Source organism: Procambarus clarkii, chromosome 28 (genome assembly GCF_040958095.1).
Source record: "Procambarus clarkii isolate CNS0578487 chromosome 28, FALCON_Pclarkii_2.0, whole genome shotgun sequence".
In the NCBI taxonomy this organism is placed as follows: domain Eukaryota; kingdom Metazoa; phylum Arthropoda; class Malacostraca; order Decapoda; family Cambaridae; genus Procambarus; species Procambarus clarkii.
Window position 1 is genome coordinate 15,451,333 of NC_091177.1, and position 17,287 is coordinate 15,468,619.

A 17,287-nucleotide genomic window follows, 5' to 3' on the forward strand; every position below is an offset into this window, starting at 1 on the left:
GTTATGGATATAAAAGAATGTGTATGAATTAAAAGACAGTTAATAGGTTTCATAAAGGTTGTAGCCTCCATGGAGTTCCTAGCTACCATGGAAGTCCTAGCTACCATGGAGGTCCTAGCTACCATGGAGGTCCTAACTACCATGGAGGTCCTAGCTACCATGGAGATCCTAGCTACCATGCTGGCTATAACAGAACGCTTAAATTGCCTGAACGCATAAACACAATAAATTACCGAGAGTTTTATTATTGTAGGAGAGAAAGTATTGAATGAGCTGTATGCCTGTGTGATGAAACTATAGCTTTTTCAAACGCAACTTGCCGAGAGTAATCTTCTTCAACACTTTCCAATCTTGCATTACCTGCAAGACTTACATGAATTCATGCAGTGTACATGCTGATACGTACACTGAAATGCACTGTAGCAAAATTTCCAAGTTTAAAAATGAGTTTAAAGAAAATATGTATTAACATTAAATGCCCCGAAAGAGAAAGAATCACTAAAATGTCTTGATCTAGAATTTTACAATATAAAATTTTTATTTTAAATTGATTTGAGGGAAACGTTTTAGACTGAGGATGAAGGCTCATCTTAATAGTATCTGGAAGCAAATTATCCCAAGATGAAGTGTTTTGCCTTAGAGATTATATCCATGTATAGAAGCACATGGATAAGTCTGTGAATAACTCATTTCCGTAAGTACTCGCCTAGTTGTGCTTGCGGAGAGGTTGAGCTTCGGTTCTTTGTGAACATTAATCCCGAAGTGAACATTACCTTCGGAACATTGCCTTCCGAAGTGAACATGTTCACTTCGGAGTTCCCGAAGTGAACATTAACATATGTTCGTTCTCAACCTACTGATATATACCTAAATCTAATACTCAAGATTCATTTAACTCATGCCATTGGCTGCAAACTTTGATGTAATGCGAGAGACCAAGACATACCATGAGTCAGTAAGCAAGGAATAAACGTGATATTATTCATATGGTTTTCTTATACGAATACTTAATTCTTGCCCCTGGAGGGTGAAGGTCTTTATCAAATATGGACTCCATCATGTTGAGTCATGAATTCTGGCCCGCGATAACAGGTGAGATTGGCACCCCTGGGTTAAGGGGGCATTGCTTTCCCCGTGTTTTTCTATCGATTACTGAAAGAGGGATCAGTGGATCTGACTTCCATTCATATAGCTGCATAGGTTATATTGTTATATATTACCTCACTGAGCATATTTTGGCATTGGTAAGGTTAGATGTTTAGGGTCTGCTGGCGATTATTTGTATATGTAGTACGTGGGTGAAGCATTTACAGGGTTGGTGTTCGGCGTCACCAACAGAGGTCTTCAGCGGCAGCACTGTTCGAGAAGTGTTCGGACGTCATCAGTTGTGAGTCGTGTGTAAACCTTTTTCCATTCATAAACAGATTTTTTTCGGGTGCATGGAATGGTCTTTGTTTGGAGGACGGGCTGCATTGGCCAATGCAGCCCGTCCTCATAAACAAAGGCCAAAAGTGATTCCATGCACCCGCCAAACCCCCTGTTTATGAATGAAAAACGGTTTACACACGACTCACAACTGATGACGTTCGAACACTTTCGGAACAAGTGCTTCACTGACGACTTGTGTTCGAACCACAACGCTGTAAATGCTTCACCAACGTACTACAAATACAAATAATCGCCAACAGAACCTAAACGGCTAACCTAACCAGTGCCTAAATTTGCACAATATGATATTATAATATTATTTCATATCTGAGAAAATTCTTGGTTTCAATGAACAGAATGTTAAAACTGATGAATGCGTCTTTGGGGTCGAGCGCTGGATGGAATGAACATTGCCCGAGGACGGATTGGACAAGAGGTTGCAAGGTGAGAGTTTCAGAGACAAGTCCTCTTGACCTTGGGGCTGCAGTGAGCATTTATAGTTATTAAGATTCTGTCAGAGTGATGATGGGCATTACGGGTTTTATATATTTCCCTCGTCTCTGTATAGTGGGCAGGAAAAGCGAGTAAATGAGTGCTTGAATCAGTGAGTGAATATATAAGTACTAGTGGATGCATGTGGCTAGTAAGGGCTCGATTTATAAACCACAAAAGAAACAGTGTGTGCTTAAAGCCTTAACACAACACTGACTCAACTGTAAAACATGTTCACACATTCGAACGTTCATAATTACTTCCACACACCAGATGTCAACCTTTTTCTGAACAAAAAATGATGCGTCAGAGATCATTTCTCCTCAAACACAACACAGAGCTTGACAAAGGCCAGAAGTCTGCCTATTTGTCACAGATGGCATAAACAATATTGTTCCATAAGGGTATTTGAGAGAAATTTTTCATTTATAAAGTAGTAACTTAGTAGTTACATTTTTAGTAGTAACTAAAAAGCATCATCAACTAAGAAGTGAACTGGTGGTGGCAGATTTCACTCACGTTTTCATGTGCAGATATTAAGAGCCCAGAAGGCTTAGTTCCTTGAAATCAGCTGACTGAAGATCAATAAAGGAAGAAATCAATAAATGAAACTCAACCCTAGCAATTACAGGTAGATGAACACACACACACACACACACACACACACACACACACACACACACACACACACACACACACACACACACACACGCACGTCTACCTCCCCCAACCCCGCACCCCAACACACACGCCTACCTCCCCCCACCCCGCACCCCAACACACACGGCTACCTCCCCCAACCCCGCACCCCAACACACGGCTACCTCCCCCAACCCCGCACCCCAACACACGGCTACCTCCCCCAACCCCGCACCCCAACACACGGCTACCTCCCCCAACCCCGCACCCCAACACACATGGCTACCTCCCCCAACCCCGCACCCCAACACACACGCCTACCTCCCCCAACCCCGCACCTCAACACACACGCCTACCTCCCCCAACCCCGCACCCCAACACACACGGCTACCTCCCCCAACCCCGCACCCCAACACACGGCTACCTCCCCCAACCCCGCACCCCAACACACGGCTACCTCCCCCAACCCCGCACCCCAACACACGGCTACCTCCCCCAACCCCGCACCCCAACACACGGCTACCTCCCCCAACCCCGCACCCCAACACACGGCTACCTCCCCCAACCCCGCACCCCAACACACATGGCTACCTCCCCCAACCCCGCACCCCAACACACACGCCTACCTCCCCCAACCCCGGCACCCCAACACACACGGCTACCTCCCCCAACCCCGGCACCCCAACACACACAACTGGACCGCACCTGAAAATCCGGAGTCGCCACAGCGGCAGCTCAAATATTAATCTGACAAAACACGGTCACTATTAAGTGCGTCGAACGGTGGAGGATCAAAGACATACTAAATATCGCATTGGCCAAGTTTTTTTCCCCACCCAACTTGTGGTTGTTCCGGGGAGAAAAAATCTCATGGACACGGCGAAACAGAAGCATCATCCCAGTGAATTGTTTAGCGCGAGAAGCGACGACTTTCAGACCTTCCGCGATTGTTTTTCCATTTTTTCCGGGGGCAAAGAGTGGTACACTTTGGGTAATATAATACTCAAGTTCAGTTGTGCTTGTTCTCTTGTTGGCCGATTTCCTGTTGAAAATAACTTTTTGGAGGACTCCATTGCCAGCTTGAGGATGCTTCCGGGGCGTCGTTGCTTCCCTTCGAATACCAGTTCGTGCAGATCTCTTATTACGCTGTCAATTTTATGTTATCTGCAGATGATGAGTCACAATAACGTGACTGAAGTATGTTGACCAGACCACACACTAGAAAGTGAAGGGACAACGACGTTACGGTCCGTCCTGGACCATTCTCAAGTCGATTGTGTCGACTTGAGAATGGTCCAGGACGGAAAGAAACGTCGTCGTCCCTTCACCTTCTAGTGTGTGTGGTCTGGTCAACATATTTAAGTTATGTCCTTCAAGTTAAAAATAACTGGGGTCGCGAGCTCTGGGATTGAGGTCAACGAACTTATTATTTCGATATTACGTTTATTTCATTTCCCAAAAATACGGCTACATAAATATGAAAATTAAACCCAACGCTTATTATTTCTGCCCATCATCAGGCTGTGCTCCTCCAAAGTGCACTCAACTCCCAAAGCCACACAATGTAACTGTTTTGTGTGCATCTCTCTAATCAGAAAACAACATTTTCTCAAATAAAAAATTCTGCAATCATGTGTGTGGTTAGTGTGTGGTTAGGTAAGTGGTTTCGATTATATTAGTAATTAATTTTTAAATTATTAATTAAATTATTATTAAAGTCATTAAATTATTTTTTTATTATTATTTATATATACAAGAGTTGTTACATTCTTGTACAGCCAGCAGCACGCACAGCGTCTGGGGCAGGTCCTTAGTGCTAATGTTCCCCGGAATACGACCCGCCAAATCGTTTAACAACCAGGTACCCATTTTACTGTTGGGTGAACAGAGGCTACTTAAAGATTGGTAAATCCTCCCCGGCCAGGATACGAACCCAGGCCAAAGCGATCGTGAAATGCCAGGCGAGTGTGTTACCACTTCGCCACGAGGACTGCAATGCATTTACAATACGTGGACAAAGCATTTAGATTTGTACGTTTCGAACCCAGGAAGTGAGCGAGGCGCAGTTCTAGAGGAGCTGGAAAGTATTCAGCTGTGAATCAAAGAGTGTTTTCGTTCCTAATAACGAGGTGGGGTAGGGGGGTCGGGGGAAGGAGAGACTGCTCGATTAACGAGCACTAAGCCACTGTTTTAAGTGTCTGTTATTATGTTCTCGTGGTAAGTTATAGTCTACGAGGCTTAACGAGACATTTGGACAGTATCAACGTTCAGCTCAGATGAACTGGAACCTAATTCGGTGTTCGAGTGGACGTGAACCCCTGACACTCCGTTATACATGAGACCAACACCCGGCAATTCCACAGGAACGTTCAGACGATTTGCCACAAACATTTGCAAACTTTTCGGGAAGACTTTGAATGCCTTTCGCTCTAACTTGAGACATACAAATGGAACTTCTTTTGCCACTCGCAACGAAGAGAAGATATATTATTCCTCACCATTGCAATAAATACATTTGAATTATTGTATTTTTTCCCTTCCCATAATTAGCTTTAATTAATTAGCTTTAATTAAGACACAGGACTTCATTTTTTTTAACGAGTAAAGTTCCTTCACCACTTCATTTCTCCAAGATTTATGCCTTGTGAGCAGTGTTGGTTGTTGAAGACTGTTGCAGCCAGCTGAGCAGACTCCACTATGCACGTTCTTGTATATAAGCAGAGAGCACTAATTAAGTGAACTTTAATAAAATAATAGACAAGCCTCAATCTACATTCAAATTAGACCACGTAGTGTTCTTAGGTCTATATACATCTCAGTACAGTATATATATTCCTTGTTAATAGTTCTTTGCTGTTTTGTATACATACACGCATTCATTCATACACTTATACATATATTCATATAAACATTTGTACATATATTCATATAAACATTTGTACATATATTCATCCAAGATTTCACATATAAATACAGGCATTTTACCATTTATACATTTATTCAAGCATACGCACATTCATACGCACAGATTCACAGTTTTTAATGTCTCGTCTTTCCCTGCCTGTCTTACTCCTCCTGGACATTATGCTCTGTTGTGAACAATCACTCTCTCTGTTGTGAACAATCACACTCCCTGTTGTGAACAATCACACTCCCTGTTGTGAACAATCACTCTCCCTGTTGTGAACAATCACTCTCTCTGTTGTGAACAATCACTCTCTCTGTTGTGAACAATCACACTCCCTGTTGTGAACAATCACTCTCCCTGTTGTGAACAATCACTCTCTCTGTTGTGAACAATCACTCTCTCTGTTGTGAACAATCACTCTCTCTGTTGTGAACACTCTCCCTCCCTGTTGTGAACACTCTCTCTCCCTGTTGTGAACACTCTCTCTCCCTGTTGTGAACACTCTCCCTCCCTGTTGTGAACACTCTCCCTCCCTGTTGTGAACACTCTCCCTCCCTGTTGTGAACACTCTCCCTCCCTGTTGTGAACACTCTCCCTCCCTGTTGTGAACACTCTCTCTCCCTGTTGTGAACAATCACTCTCCCTGTTGTGAACAATCACTCTCCCTGTTGTGAACAATCACTCTCCCTGTTGTGAACACACTCTCTCCCTGTTGTGAACACACTCTCTCCCTGTTGTGAACACACTCTCTCCCTGTTGTGAACACACTCTCTCCCTGTTGTGAACAATCACTCTCTCCCTGTTGTGAACAATCACTCTCCCTGTTGTGAACAATCACTCTCCCTGTTGTGAACAATCACTCTCCCTGTTGTGAACAATCACTCTCCCTGTTGTGAACAATCACTCTCCCTGTTGTGAACAATCACTCTCCCTGTTGTGAACACTCTCCCTGTTGTGAACAATCACTCTCCCTGTTGTGAACAATCACTCTCCCTGTTGTGAACAATCACTCTCCCTGTTGTGAACAATCACTCTGTTGTGAACAATCACTCTGTTGTGAACAATCACTCTGTTGTGAACAATCACTCTGTTGTGAACAATCACTCTGTTGTGAACAATCACTCTGTTGTGAACAATCACTCTCCCTGTTGTGAACAATCACTCTGTTGTGAACAATCACTCTGTTGTGAACAATCACTCTGTTGTGAACAATCACTCTGTTGTGAACAATCACTCTGTTGTGAACAATCACTCTGTTGTGAACAATCACTCTGTTGTGAACAATCACTCTGTTGTGAACAATCACTCTGTTGTGAACAATCACTCTGTTGTGAACAATCACTCTGTTGTGAACAATCACTCTGTTGTGAACAATCACTCTGTTGTGAACAATCACTCTGTTGTGAACAATCACTCTGTTGTGAACAATCACTCTGTTGTGAACAATCACTCTGTTGTGAACAATCACTCTGTTGTGAACACTCACTCTCCCTGTTGTGAACACTCACTCTCCCTGTTGTGAACACTCACTCTCCCTGTTGTGAACACTCACTCTCCCTGTTGTGAACACTCACTCTCCCCGTTGTGAACACTCACTCTCCCCGTTGTGAACACTCACTCTCCCCGTTGTGAACACTCACTCTCCCCGTTGTGAACACTCACTCTCCCCGTTGTGAACACTCACTCTCCCCGTTGCGAACAATCACTCTCCCCGTTGCGAACAATCACTCTCCCCGTTGCGAACAATCACTCTCCCCGTTGCGAACAATCACTCTCCCCGTTGCGAACAATCACTCTCCCCGTTGCGAACAATCACTCTCCCCGTTGCGAACAATCACTCTCCCCGTTGCGAACAATCACTCTCCCCGTTGCGAACAATCACTCTCCCCGTTGCGAACAATCACTCTCCCCGTTGCGAACAATCACTCTCCCCGTTGCGAACAATCACTCTCCCCGTTGCGAACAATCACTCTCCCCGTTGCGAACAATCACTCTCCCCGTTGCGAACAATCACTCTCCCCGTTGCGAACAATCACTCTCCCCGTTGCGAACAATCACTCTCCCCGTTGCGAACAATCACTCTCCCCGTTGCGAACAATCACTCTCCCCGTTGCGAACAATCACTCTCCCCGTTGCGAACAATCACTCTCCCAGTTGCGAACAATCACTCTCCCCGTTGCGAACAATCACTCTCCCCGTTGCGAACAATCACTCTCCCCGTTGCGAACAATCACTCTCCCCGTTGCGAACAATCACTCTCCCCGTTGCGAACAATCACTCTCCCCGTTGCGAACAATCACTCTCCCCGTTGCGAACAATCACTCTCCCCGTTGCGAACAATCACTCTCCCCGTTGCGAACAATCACTCTCCCCGTTGCGAACAATCACTCTCCCCGTTGCGAACAATCACTCTCCCCGTTGCGAACAATCACTCTCCCCGTTGCGAACAATCACTCTCCCCGTTGCGAACAATCACTCTCCCCGTTGCGAACAATCACTCTCCCCGTTGCGAACAATCACTCTCCCCGTTGCGAACAATCACTCTCCCCGTTGCGAACAATCACTCTCCCCGTTGCGAACAATCACCCTCCCCGTTGCGAACAATCACCCTCCCCGTTGCGAACAATCACCCTCCCCGTTGCGAACAATCACCCTCCCCGTTGCGAACAATCACCCTCCCCGTTGCGAACAATCACCCTCCCCGTTGCGAACAATCACCCTCCCCGTTGCGAACAATCACCCTCCCCGTTGCGAACAATCACCCTCCCTGTTGCGAACAATCACCCTCCCTGTTGCGAACAATCACCCTCCCTGTTGCGAACAATCACCCTCCCTGTTGCGTACAATCACCCTCCCTGTTGCGAACAATCACCCTCCCTGTTGTAAACACTCTCCCTGTTGCGAACAATCACTCTCCCTGTTGCGAACAATCACCCTCCCTGTTATCTCCTTCGTTCTCATTCCTCTCCTCCATTTCCCAATTTACTTCCTTCATTTCTTTCATTCTTTCCAGCTCTTTTGTTCTACGTCAATACAGTTGCCTTAACTTTAACATAATCATTATCGCAGTTGTTAACTCTGTTTAATCCCTCCTGTTCTCCAACTCCCCCCCCCCCCCCCCTCCCTCCCACCTTGCTTATAGTCGTAATGTCTCGGTGTTTCATTACTATTCTTCTTCATCCCCCCCCCAATTATTCACTCTTTCACGGATGTATATTTTCCGTTGTCATTCATCATCTCCCTCTTACCCACTTTCGTTACTCATCTCTCTCTCATCCGCTCTTTCGCGATTAGGTTTTAGAGCCAAGCCGAGAACGTGATGATTGTGCACCGATTTCAAATTCTAAACAGTGTTTCTGCGATATGTTTAAATGTAATCTAAAGTCGAACACATAGCAGCCTTCAACATTTCCAGGACACTATGAGACAAATAATTCATCTGGCAGAGCAGCGGCAGCAGCCTGGTCACTCGTACCCACACTAACACAATATTCCTCTAACCTAAACACACCTATGAATTAAGTCAGGTCAGGTCAGGAAGGTCAGGTCTGGTCTACACCAATTTCGGTTACATTACAGGGATGCTGTTACACAAACAGAAAAGCTCAAGCAAAACCAGTCCCCAGGACACAAGCAAGTGTTTGCCAGGGTTATCTTGAGGTTATCTTGAGATGATTTCGGGGCTTTAGTGTCCCCGCGGCCCGGTCCTCGACCAGGCCTCCACCCCAGGAAGCAGCCCGTGACAGCTGACTAACTCCCATGTACCTATTTACTGCTAGGTAACAGGGGTATTCAGGGTGAAAGAAACTTTGCCCATTTGTTTCTGCCTCGTGCGGGAATCGAACCCGCGCCACAGAATTACGAGTCCTGCGCGCTATCCACCAGGCTACGAGGCCCCTGGAGGGTGGTTAAAGAATGCAAAGAATGCAATTCTTTGCATTGTGTGCCGTTGTCTGGCATATTTAATAAATCACTCGAGTCGTGGATGGTGACGGAGTCGTGGATGGTTGTTAATGTGGTAACAGTTTTCACGAAATAAGATACATCCCTTGATTGATTCGACAATTGCAAAATCCATTCGATTTCATCTTGAGAAACTGAATCAATAAACGATTCACAACATGGTTTTACTAAGGGCCGGTCATGTTTGACAAATCTGTTATTATATTACATCATAATTGAGGCAGTTGATAATGGAAATATTTGTAACGTTGTGTACCTTGACCTAACCAAATCTATTGATACAGTGACATGTAAAAATTGATAAAAAAGATAGAGGCTCGGGGTATTGGGGTGCTATCTTAAGTTGGAGTAGGGCATGGTTATATCAAAGGAAACAAAGAGTTAGAATAAATGGAGTTACAACAGAGTGGCAAACTGTTGTAAGTGGAGTGCATCATGGCACTGTCCTGAGACCTCTATTATTCATATGTATAAATGATTTAGATCCAGGATTGAACAACAATATTAGCAAATTTGCCGACGATACGAAAATCGGGAGGGAAACCAAGTCTGAAGAAGACTCAATATCACTTCAAGACATTGCTGGCAGGGTTTTGAAATTGTTAAAAATATTGGCAGATGTAGTTTAATGAGGCTATGAAGCTAAGTAACGAGGACAGTTACAGGATATCAGCTGGATGAGGTTGAGATTGCAAAGTCTGATTACGACAGGGATTTAGGGGTCGTGATTATTAAGAATTAAAAACCCAAAAAATCATTAATAAATGATCGAAATTAGGAAAATAGGCCATATTATAGACCATCGTGCTCTTGTTAGGCCCCATTTAGATTATGCAGTTCAATTTTGTTCGCCATATTATAGAATGAATAAATTTACTAGAACGCGTCCAGCGTAGGATGACAAAGTTAATCCTACAAATTAGAAACCTTTCATATGAAAGAGATTTTAAAAGAAGAATTTGCATTCTCTAGAAAGACGAAGAGTTTGGGTTTGACATGATTAAAATGTTTTATTTTTAAATTGATTAAGATTTGGTTTATTTACATAAACAAGAGTTTTTTATTTTTGAAGAGCCCCCAACACGCATAGAGCCCCCAACACGCATAGAGGTTTAATTTTCCCCTGGAATATGACCCGCCAAATCGTTTAAAATCAAGTAACCCATTACTGCTGGGTGAACAGAGGTGTTCAGTTAAGAACTAGCGCCTAGTCAATCCTCCCCGGCCAGGATGCGAACCCAGGCCAAATATTTCGCGAAGCGCGTGGCGAGTGGGACTACTTCTTAAGTTCTACTTCCCAAACAAAAAGTTGATCCGAGAGGCGCGTAGCTCTGCGGTCAGTCAGGACTACAAGATATCATCTTGACTATTGTTAGTCTATCTCCTATTCCTTGGAGGTTTACATATCCCTTAACTATCCTCTGCGTCGTCTGGGAACCCAATCCACTCTTTCACGAAGAGGTCCTAAAGACTCTTCTGGATCCCCTTCTTTCTTTACCCCCTTCCCACCTCTTCCCTCTTATCACGCTCTCCCCTCTACACCCATTCATCATCCCTCCCCTCCAACCCCCCCCCCTCTTTCACCACCCTTCACCTCCATCCAACCCCATCTGCCCCCCCTTTTTTATCAGCCCTTCCCTTCTCCCCCGCTTTATCGGCTCTCCCCTGTTTACACTTCACCTCTTGCCCCACATTATCAGCACTGTATGATCCCCCTCTCGCTCTCTCTTTCTCTCTCCCTCCCTCTCTCTCGCTCTCTCTTTCTCTCTCCCTCCCTCTCTCTCGCTCTCTCTTTCTCTCTCCCTCCCTCTCTCTCGCTCTCTCTTCCTCTCTCTCCATCTCGAATTAAAAATTTGTATGTTTGTTTATAAGGTTTCAGTTGGTTTTCACCTCTCCACCGAACATCATTATCTTCGTTCGCTTATAACGCTTTTTTATATTATCCTTCATTTATTACAAAAAAATATCGTGTTTTATTTACGTTATTTATCTTTTTATCTTATTTTGGGTATTTATTCACTATTTTCCATCTAATTCTGTTTTATGATTTTTAGGTTTTCCGTGTTATTATTCTCATTTCCTCATATTTATTCCATATTTCTCGACGGTTGTATTTCTAATCTTTATTTTTTTGCCTGTATTTGGAAAGCTTATTGCAAAACTTTATTTAAAAACATAAAATTGTATTTTGTTGCATTATATATTTCAATACTTTTTACATGGTGGCTAAAGTTCAAAATAATATGCTTCTATACTTGATAAATTAAAAAAAATAATACATTAGAGCTGTGTTTAGTGTCCTCATCCTTGTAAAGTGGCATTTGTAATTAGTCATTTTGCAGACATTTGTATTCATTTGTTTTTAAAGTGTGTGAACTGACACACAGATGAACATAAATCAGAATAGTCGATTACAATACAAAACAACACACACACACACACACACACACACACACACACACACACACACACACACACACACACACACACAAAAGTGTCAAAGCGTTATATGACAGAGTGCTGGGAAGACGGGACACCACGATTGTAGCTCTCATCCTGTAACTACACTTAGGCAATTACACTTAGGTAATTACACAGGTTGATTGATAGGGTAGATAAAGCCAGGTTATTTAATACAAGGTGTACACGCACTTGGGGACACAGATGGAATTTGAGTGCCCAAATGAGCCACAGAGATATTAGAAAGAACTTTTTTAGTGTCAGAGTAGTAGACAAATAGCATGTATTAGCAAGTGAAATTGTGGAGGCTGACTCCATACACATGTGTAGGCTCAGAAGGTTCAGGAATCTGTACACCAATTGACAGTTGAGAGGCGGGACCAAAGAGCCAGAGCTCAACCGCCGCAAGCACAAATAGGTGAGTACACACACACACACACACACACACACACAGGCAACAGACAGGAGTAAAAGGTGCTCCAGTGAATAAGGGAGAATCTAAGCAACAGGAAACAGCGAGTAACTGTAAGAGGGAAGACATCAGAGTGGTGAGATGTCATCAGCGGAGTCCCACAGGGCTCTGTACATGGCCCCATCTTTTTTCTAATATATGTAAACGATCTTCCAGAGTGTATAGACTCATTCCTCTCAATGTTTGCTGCTGATGCAAAAACTATGAAAATAATCAGGATAAATGAAGATAGACAGAGACCACAGGACGATCTGAACAAACTGGAAGAATGGTCTAGAAAATGACTACTTAATTGACCATTATCAATAATGTTCCAGGACGGACCGAAACGTTGTCGTCTTTTCAATTTCTAGTGTGTGGTTTGGTCAAATTTTTTCAGCCACGTTATTGTGGCTTTGCATCTGCTTGTGTAAGGAATCATTCAGGACCTTGTATACCACTTATGTCAGACCAATCCTTGAGTATGCAGCTCCAGCCTGGAGTCCATACCTAGTTAAACACGAGACAAAGAGAAGTTTCAGATGTATGCCACCAGACTAGTCCCAGAACTGAGAGGTCTGAGCTATGAGGAAAGGCTAAAGGAGCTGAACCTCACGTCCCTGGAAAACAGAAGAATAAGGGTAGACATGATAAACACATACAAAATTTTCAAAGGAATTGACAGAGTGGACAAAGACAAATTATTTAGCACGGGTGGAACAGGAACAAGGGAACACAGGTGGAAACTTAGTACCTAAATGAGCCACAGGGACATTAGAAAAAATCTCTTCAGTGTCAGAGTAGTTAACAAATGGAATGCATTAGGCAGCGATGTGGTGGAGGCAGACTTCATACACAGTTTCAAATGTAGATTTTATAGAGCCCAATAGGCTCAGGAACCTGTACACCAGATGATTGAAAGTTGAGAGGCGGGACCAATGAGCCAAAGATCAACCACCGCGAGCACAACTGGGTGAGTACATACACACACACATACACCCAGAAACACACGCACCCACAAATGCACACGCACACAAACTCACTTCATTTCCTAGATAAAATAAGAGTGAAAAAGTTATGACATTGAGGTTCGTTCAAAGTCTTTACTAATGCCACACACGAAAACACCGTCCTTCTGACACTTACACTCTCTCCGTCGTGAGAACCACACAAGACATAGTGACTGACTTCTTTCCCAGTGGTTATGTTGTAAGTAGCTGAAAACGAGAGTCGATTCATTAAGATTTCTTCCTAACTCTTAAATGCCCTAAATACAGAAAAAGGGAAACGCAGAAGTCGAGCACCAAAGCTAATCAACAGAAACACCATCTAAACGGACCCAGAACTACAGCTCAAGTCGTCGTACAGGAACGGTAGTAAACATAAGCAACTCCTGCAATAAAAGTCATACTGGAAATGTTGCCAATATATATATACATATACACATAATCCTGTACTAATTATGACAAAGTATATTTAAATGAAGCATCACAAAACTTGTATGCAAGGGTTTAGGAATATAGGTACACCTGCCACGTGGACACCACCAACACGTTGTGCCACACACAGGTGTGCTAAACTCATCATCACGGAAGACCAGAACTTTAGAGAGAGTGCCTGGGGTCGGCAGCCATCAAACACTACTCGAGCTACGAGCATAATGAAGGATACTTCAGCATCACTCACCCTCTTTCTCAATTTACACACACACAGAAACAAAGAGTTCAGTATTTACGGCGCCCAAATTACCTCTCATTAAAAATCACTCCAATCAATTTCACTCATCTAATCGGGGCTTCAGACAACGGCCCTATGCACTCTGGCGTGTAGTCTGGGAACTCGACCTTCTACGCTTCTTTCCAAACGCATAAAGAAATCTCATTAACGTGATATATCAACACAAGAAAATCAGTGTTGTAGCGGTCAAGAGCGTGTGCTTGGCAGTGCCTAGAGTACAGGTTCGAACCCTCTTCATGGATCCTAGAGATTTTCTCAGATTCCAGAATTACAATAAACATCTTAAGCTCCTATAAATACAACACTGAAAAATTTACGATCGACCTATTTAACTTTTCTATTTAAATCTATTAGAGAGAATGTTTAACTGTCTGTCCAAAGTTGGAGGCCAGACGCTTGGAGCTAGCCTCACCCAAATTTGCAGGGGGAGAATGGTCTGAGGTATGGGACGAACATAGGCTGGTCAGGGTCACTAAAATTCAGGAGGGAACAGCGTGCCAGGGTTACAGTCTCGGCTCCTCATCCTCTGTTTCTCCTTGTTTTTCTGAATATTTGTTTTTAATTCTGTTTTTCTAACTCACTCTTAACGCCCATTACTTCAGTTCGCATGTGCCTCTTACTGCATTATCCACCTATTATCTCTGTCTCTCTCTCTGCCATGTTTCTTATTCCTCTTTATCCTGACTCATTTTATCCTTCTTCGCTGTTCCCGTTCGCCTCCTGCACCTCTCAGGAGGCTCCCTCGTCCCTTCAGTGTTTCATCAACATTATAATGTTACAAGGCAGAAATGCAGTCCACTCATTATATAACCTGGGCCTCACACCCCTCATTATATAACCTGGGGCCTCACACCTCTCATTATGTAACCTGAGCCTCACACCTCTCATTATACGATACCTTAACCGCGTCCTTTGCTCATGCTTCTCTCTCAGTCCCTCCTTGCTGAAGAAGGATTTATAAACGCAAAGTAGATTGTCCAGCGAGAGAGAGAGAGAGAGAGAGAGAGAGAGAGAGAGAGAGAGAGAGAGAGAGAGAGAGAGGAGTAAGATTTATAGTTTGTGTGTACTCGCCTAGTTGTGCTAGCGGGAGTCGAACTTCGGCTCTTTGGTCCCGCCTCTCAACCGTCACTCAACTGGTGTATAGGATCCTGAGCCTACTGGGCTCTATCATATCTACATTTGAAACTGTGTATGGAGTCAGCCTCCACCACATCACTGCATCACTGCCTAATGCATACCATTTATTAACTACTGATGCTAGAAAATTACTTTGTAATGTCTTTATGGCTCATTATGTGTGTGTGTGTGTGTGTGTGTGTGTGTGTGTGTGTGTGTGTGTGTGTACGTGTACTCGCATCTTTGTACCCACAGGATCGCGTGTTAGCTCTCAGACCACACTTTTCCATCCGCCTGTTCTATAATACAATGACTCCGGACATATTTCCGCATCACATCCACTTTGAAAATTATGAACTGAGTTTGCTTCTACAGCCTCCTCTTTTAGTGCACTCCATTTTCCTCACTACTCTTGCGAGAAAACTTTCTAACATCTCTGTCACTCAGATGAGTCTTAACCCGCCAAACACACACCGAAACTGCGACGTTGATACAACGTTCGACCAAGTTTTAACGCCTCCTAACCAGTTATAACAACCAATATAGCAAGTTGTCACAACGTTCTAATACATCATAAACACGTTAAGGCAAGATTTAACAACTTTATTACAAGTTGTAACAAACGGAAAATAGAGACATATGGTTTGTGCTTCCAGGGAAGCTTCCATCAAGCTGAAGCTACTCAAAAGGGGGTAGTGCTGGATGGAGGAAGGTCATGGAGGAGAGTCAAGAAGTCACTCAATTGGTGCCAGTGAGACAAAAGGCTGTTGAGTATCTACTTCATCGATTTACTACACCTTATCCCTGAACCTCAGGTCAATACTGATAACTGATCTCTAACCTATATTGTTGGAAGACAGGAAATGTCGACTGCTACAAGGGACATTATTTCCTGACTTCCAGCATTACCAACGTCAGACGATGACAACAAACATAGCTGAAAAATCATATGAGATAATGATAACAGAACAGCACGGTATTGTAACTTAGATAATTACAAAAAACGTAACCATCTGTAATCTTGGGGGGGGGGGGCAAAGTCTGACTCTTCAGTGAACATGAAGAGCCATGTGGTCAACCTAGCCAACGAGGCACCCAAGAAACTATCAGCCCGAATGCACATCTTGGAGCATCTCGACAGCAAGGGTTGCAAAACATTACATGAAGGACATGTTTGATTGTTGCCGCCGAAGGCGGCTAGTTTATTGTGCACCCCATACTCATCCTGTGAGCGGTAGCGCAAAAGCATTACAGAGGGCACAAAAGGTTTTTATCAGACCTCATCTTAGATTATTACATAAACAATTTCATCTATCCTTCACACCTTATAGTTACAATGTCAGCTAGTTACAGAGAAAGTGCTGTTACAAGAGCTACATATTTACAGTAAGTCATCATACATTAATTACAGGAAGCACATGTTCGCCCCCACCCTGAGCACGCGGTGTTCTCGGTGAGGCGTCCCTGAGCGACGGCAGGTGTCCTACTGAGCCACAGTGTTCTCCAGGCCGCCCATGTGGCCAAACTTCTCGCCCACCAGAGGCTAGATGACATCAACACCGATACAACGGGTTAATGTCATCAAACGCACAGTGCTGACGTCATCAAACGCACAGTGCTGACGTCATCAAACACACAGTGCTGACGTAATCAAACACACAGTGCTGACGTAATCAAACGCACAGTGCTGACGTAATCAAACGCACAGTGCTGACGTCATCAAACACACAGTGCTGACGTAATCAAACACACAGTGCTGACGTAATCAAACACACAGTGCTGACGTAATCAAACGCACAGTGCTGACGTCATCAAACGCACAGTGCTGACGTCATCAAACGCACAGTGCTGACGTCATCAAACGCACAGTGCTGACGTCATCAAACGCACAGTGCTGACGTCATCAAACGCACAGTGCTGAAGTCATCAAACGCACAGTGCTGACGTCATCAAACGCACAGTGCTGACGTCATCAAACACACAGTGCTGACGTCATCAAACACACAGTGTTGACGTCATCAAACACACAGTGCTGTCGTCATCAAACACACAGTGCTGACGTCATCAAACACACGGTGCTGACTTCATCAAAC